The 6,532-nt window shown below is 35.8% G+C and overlaps 1 long non-coding RNA gene across 1 annotated transcript; it reads left to right on the plus strand.

Moving 5' to 3' along the window:
* The first annotated feature begins 1,638 nt into the window (after positions 1–1,638).
* LOC128858277 (uncharacterized) lies at positions 1,639–3,509 on the plus strand. The gene is made up of 4 exons (XR_008453994.1): positions 1,639–1,698; positions 1,793–2,578; positions 2,971–3,153; positions 3,230–3,509. It is a non-coding gene; the product is annotated as an uncharacterized LOC128858277 (long non-coding RNA).
* The last annotated feature ends 3,023 nt before the right edge of the window (positions 3,510–6,532 follow it).

Consider the following 6,532-nt stretch of genomic DNA (forward strand, 5'->3'; position numbering starts at 1 on the left):
AGCTAAGGAAAATCGCATTCCAGTGATTGCAGTGCATAAGTATTGTAAAAGCCAGGCAGCTTCTTCGATGACCCGCGGTCAACGACCATGAAACATTCTTTTCACAGATGAACAAATTGTCACTGTTTTAGAATATTTTAATAAGCAAAACGACAAAATCTATGCTAAAACTTCTAAAGACGCAAAATATGTTGTTCTAAGGGTTCAGCGTGGGCACCACCCTGCCTCCGTACTGGTTTGGTGGAGAGTGCCTTCTAAAGGCGTTACATTTATTCATTTCAGCGAAAAAGAGGTGCAGACCGAGGCAAAAATATACCAGCATAATGTCTTAGAAGGCGTGGTAAAGCAGTTGAACAGCAGTCTAAAGAGCATTGGATCTTCCAGCTAGATTCCGCTCCAGCCCATAAATCATAAACCGCCCAGCAGTGGCTAAAAAAAATATTTCGGGGTTCATAGCCGCAGAAGATTGGCCTCCTGGAATCCTTCAAATTCGCCTCTACATTTGAATACATTCGACTTAAGTTTGTGGTCAGAATTAGAGAACACGGCCGTCAAAGACCTCACAGAAATTTGGAGAGTGTAAAACAACCTTTGGTTCGAGCAGCGACGTCGATATCCATGCAAACCGTGCGTGCAGTAATAGCTGAATGACCTAATCGTTTGAAGGCTTTTGTAAAATCATATGGTGACCATTTCGAATAAAAATATAAAAAAGTATTACGATTTCATATCTATAACGGACTTAACTTGTAACAGAACTTATGGCTGGACTTAGTACATTTAGATTAAGGTCAGTTGAATATTTTATACTCCAAGGCTCGAAATAAATGTAAGTAAAGATATGAGTTTCTCTGTAAGGTTCTTGTAATCATAGACTTTAATAAATAAATAAGGATACCCTACTTTTTATTGAACCATAATTGGCTGTTTCCATGACGTACAGAATGCAAAAATGTGGCCCAAGAATGACAGATTATTAGATTTGGACATGAGACAGTTTGGGCAGCTACGTCATAAGAATTCAAACTATAACGAAACAACATTGGAGGAAGTTGTACTAAGGCAATTTCAGTTTTTGCCGTCCTGTCTCGTAAACAAACCGCTGTCATAACCCCTGTTACGTCAGCAAGTCAGCTGAATCCTTCAAATTCGCTGAGAGCTGGTTAACGGTCTGATGCTGGCCACGCCTTTGCAAATCGTATGAACAACGAGTAATTGGTAAAGTGTAAGAATACAAGTGAAATGAGCGGGTACAATTGTGCTGTCGAATCCAATATGCCATTATTCTCAAAATTTTCCTTCGGATGGTCAAACCTTATAATCTATCATCCTTGTGCATTTAGATCTACGGTGTACAGAAGCTAAACGTGACGCCTTCCTTTTTCTTTGACAACTGACACGAGTTGGAATAATAAAGAACAAAGAAACAAAAGAAATAACATTCTTAAGCAACAGATCTAATTATTCTCCAGTAAGCGAAATCGCTTAGCGAAATTTTGAGAGGACGTCGCGACGCTCGGCGAAAAACGTCTTTCGCCCGAATTGTGTTCACTGCATAATGAGAAACAAATAAATTTGGCACAACATTTGAGTAGCAAATACTCGTAACAATGCCCTTCACTTCACTTTTGTGTTGTAAAGCAATTGAGGCGAATGGCAGTGAAAGAACAACCATAAGGAGAAAATGTATGTGCTTATGTAGGTATACATATATTTATTTGTACATATGGAGGATGATGAACATACATAAATATGTTTGTATGTACTTATATTATGTACTTAACTTTGGCAGTGTAAGTTAGTTCGTATCTAGCCACGCAGGTACGTCGAAAATGACACCAGAGCAGCAAATGAGCAACAAGAGGCAACCATCAGGCGAAGTTACGTTGACGAAGGCGAGTTGCGAGAATAGACTCAAAGTCTTTGGGTAATTGGAGCCCAAGCTAATGCACCCGCTGGGTGTCACACTGTTGTTTGAATTATTGATTACAGGAAACTCAAGGAAAAGGTTGGTACCTACAAAAGATGCTTGTAAACAGTTGGTATGCCATTTATGCGAAACTCCATGGACTTTCTCATACCAAACAGCGCTCACACTCAACTACTTGTACTTTATCATATATTGGATTTCCAAAATACAAAAACCGACCATGCCATGGGAATTGGAGATAATGATGGGCTGTGTTGAAAAAATAAAGTACGAAAAAGGATAAATAGAGTATTAGGAATGAGATAAGCGAAAAGTTTAATATAACCCAATAACTTAGTCAATATTTTAATGAAAAAAATATTAAAAGATTGTGGGTGCACTATGTAGGTGGTGTTTTTTAAGACCTTCAGAACTTAAGATGATAACACAAAACGGAAATATTGTTGTTATGTATTTTATTATAAGCTTGTGGATAATTTCATTTTTTTTTTTATATGATAGTTACATGATCCATTTGATCAGTTCAATTTTTGAAAATTTTTACCAAAAAATCTGAATAATAAATCTAAGGGAGCCCAATCAGTAAAAATGTGATGCAGCAAACGATGATCGTTTGGATTAAATTCTTGCACGAACTGTATTTTATGGGTAAGTGAGCGAAGATCTTTACGTTAAATTTGTCACGTAGCTAAAGTACAGAGTCGAACATGTTGCGAACGACGACGAATCGACACTTTGCTCTATGAATGACCTGCCAAACCTTACTGAACAGAAATGTCAACACAATTTACCATTTCGACAGCTGGAAGCCGTAGCTATCTATATCGATAGTTCTCATGCAACTTTAAAAACACCCGATACATTCGTATGCATATTCAAGTGGGCTTGACTTGTACGGTTTTCGATTAGCCGTCACATTGTCATTGACCTTTTCGCCTATGAAGCAGAAAATGTTACCCACTTGAGTTTGTTCACTATTTCTGAGCGTCTGGCCTTTTATCCAAGTTTATTAAAACAAAGCTTTGTTTTCCTTGAATTAGGTCAAATGGAATGGGTGAAAGCATAAAAGCAAATAAAAATAAACCGCATAAAATGGATGGCAAACACGCACAAAAGAACTGTCGAAAAGCATTGATATATATTAGTGGTATTCCCAGGTTGGAGCAAATTCAAATGAGGAAATATATGTAATTTACCAATAATAAGTACTCTTATGCAAACAGGTAATTGGTCACATTCTGAAATTTATTATGTAGGGCAAAACAAATTTATTTCGTTTTCCATATTTCGTTTAACGAGGAGAAAATCAACGATATGCGCACAAACTAAATAGCAAAAATTAATGAAATCAACGTGGAGGCTATTACCATAAATAAGTCCTTGTTTTGGTATTTGTTGGATAGGAGACTGTCGTTCGATTGGTCCGAGATTTGATGCAGAATGTTGGCGTAACCACTCAAATGATGAAGCGGTGAACTGGATAACTTTCGAGTGCATTTCCGCTATTAAAAAACTCTATAACAACCACATGAAACTTGGCCTAATACGAAGACTGCCTTTTATATTGTATTTTATGCCCAATAATGTAATCACCGTAAAATAGTAATGAAAATTTCGTTTATGTGTTCCAAAATATTCGCCTTTTAAGTCAAAACACTTCTGCAATGTCTTAAACTAATTTTCTAAGCACTTTTGCTACTTTGAAATGGATACCTCCAAAACGCGCTGTTTCAGCTTCTTCATTGTTTTTTTTTTTTTTTTGAATCCATTTATTTATTGCAATCTAATTCTAACATTCAGCAATATTTGTACTTAAAACTAAAACATTGTATTAGGCGATTATAGAAAGCACGCAGTGGTGAAACCATTTCTAAGATATTCGCTTATTAGCTTAATAAGTCCATTGTTGGCTTCCTTTTCAGTATGTTAAAGGAGATGGGATTGAGAGTTATTTCTGTGATTAAAGTATTTTTGATATCACGATGCATTTGGGCATTCAAGCCACCAATATCGGTTTCGGATTTTAATTAAAAGTGCTTTGCATTCGGTGAAAATATGCGTTTTCCATGTAAGCTTGCTGTCGAGGTGCATGGCAAGATATTTTGTATCATTATTTTATTACATTATTGAGTTTCATGATGGAAAGAATAATGAGATGGTGCCTATCGTGCTACCGTTATTTTGCTCTCAGCGAATTTGACAACGAGTTACGTGATTTTAGCTCCAGTATGGCCAGATTACCATTTTAGTAACTTGATTTAGCATTTTTTTTTTGTTATGTAGTCTGGAAGTTTTAGTTCTTTCTTCATGACATTGTTCTGGCCTGTTCTAATTAAAATGTAAAATATACATTTTTTAATAATTAGTTAAATAATTCACCCAGTTTTATTTAGCTTTACTTTTTTTAACATCTGGTGGCATTGCCCGCGATTGCAGGTGTTATTGGTGTTCTTCTGCTTTCGGCAGTCAAATCTCTCTCTCGCTACTGCAGTGTTACCTAGCTTTGGATATAAAATCGCACTAAAATGCCCATTTAAAGAAAATAAAACCCCAAATTTTTATTGAGTCACTTAAAAAACCTGGTATGCGTGACAAATTGTCTTTAGAGTGTGCGTTTTTTTCATAAATGTGTTATTCTTATGTACAATTTAATTTATGACTTTTTTTTGTTAAGCGAGACTCTTTTGTTAAGGGAACGATTTATTTACTATATTTGAGGTTATGTAACTAGATAAGGTACTCTTTTTGCAAAAATGTCAGTATGGTTTCTTTAGTATTTTCTGGTATTTTGTTGTTTATTTTTACATTGAATACACCTCTTGATGCCCTATGTCCCACTAAGGATTGATGGCCGGAAGAAACGATTACACCTCTATGGTTTTAATCCGCATTCAGAAAATTCCAACACCTTTTAAAATGTGTAAAAAGGTTTTCAATCATAAGAAGAGTGGAGAGAGGGACATTTAATATTCTTGCATAAGCTTAAAAGGAGCAAACAATTAAATTCACACTTTCAAAATATCAAATTTTATAAGAGTAAAAAAATTTTCATTAGCACTAAAATCTTCTCAGAGTGGCCTTTTTTAACCTTCTTTTGTATAATAATACAGCTTTTTTAACTTAAAGTTTTGGTAGCTTTAAAGAAACAAACACGAAACTTCAAAATTTTTGCATTTTCGGTATAAAAAAGCACTAAATTTATTGCGAAGAGCAAATGGTTGGCAACACTGCACAACTCGGAAAAACGTGACGTCACGCACTCTCTGATGGGCACAATCTTCTTTCTATCATTCTTGATTGAGTTTAACGGGCGGGCAAGTGCTTCTTCATGCAAAGAAAAACGTTGGCATTGATTTTTGATGTGCGGGAATAAAAAGAAATCGTTAGGTGTAAATTTATCAATTCGAACTTTTGAGTGCTCAAAAGCTCTTTTTCGGCAGCTATTCGAACACTAATACTAATACTCGTAACTTAATTAAATTGTAAAAGAACAATTTCTTTCTATAGTCAAGTGGAAGGCTCGGAAATTTTAATCTTACTTTATTCAATCTGTGTAAAGGCACTGGCATATTTTATAAAGATATTCAAAACTGCTTCAACTCGACCATTACACAGGGAAAATGTCTACATTTCTTTAATGGACACCATGCACCGGAAAAAATGGCTAGCCGAGTCTTACAAAAACACTTAAAGCGTGTAGAGAAGTGGCTGGGGAATTGGCGAATCAAAGTTAATGAGCAAAATTGAAAGCATGTGGCACTTACGCTCAAGCCAAACACATGCTCAGCTGTTGTTTTAAATAACGTTACCACTCCCCATGACAACAATGTTATGTACCTTGGTATTAACTTGAATAAATGCCTTATGATGAAAAGAAGGCACAAATAAATTTGAAAACCTCAAACTTACATTGGTGAATGAAAAGAAAATCTACATTAAAACTAGACTACCATCTGCCAATATGGATGTATGGTGTACAGCTTTGAGGCACACTTTGGGTTCTACTAACATCGATATCATACAAAGGGTGCAATCCAAGGTACTACTAGCGTCATGCTAAAGCGACAAAAACACGAAGATACAAAGAGATCTTCAAATACCCATGGATGACAAAGTAAAAATAGTAGAGAAAAATATATTATACATATAAACAAAATTGGAGACCCACACGAAGCTTTTCATAAAAACCTTTTGCTGTTCGGAGACGCCACAAATTGAAGGACGAGCACAGTCAAACACCCAAAAAGGTTGGAAGCGCCAATTATATACATATATACACATATAGTAGGGGTGAGCGTATTATAAACGATTTTTCTTACATTTGCACTAACAAATGGTTTTTTCTGGGCAATTCTTCCATGCAGATCACCAGCTTTATGAAGACCAGCTTCCGATGGTTCCGATTATTCTACTAATATAATTCGAAGAATTGGAGTACTAAGGCAAGGATTTCATTTAAATTTTTGGGATAAGCCAACGCTCCTCGCGCACACTCAGCACATTCTTAGCAGCATGTTTTGGTTTGTTTCCGGTTCGTTTTTCGTCATTGTACGTATGTTTAATTTTGCTTTTTTGGGGATTTGACGATTTCTGCTCTTACTG

The sequence above is a fragment of the Anastrepha ludens genome, chromosome 2 (genome assembly GCF_028408465.1).
Source record: "Anastrepha ludens isolate Willacy chromosome 2, idAnaLude1.1, whole genome shotgun sequence".
In the NCBI taxonomy this organism is placed as follows: Eukaryota; Metazoa; Arthropoda; class Insecta; order Diptera; family Tephritidae; genus Anastrepha; species Anastrepha ludens.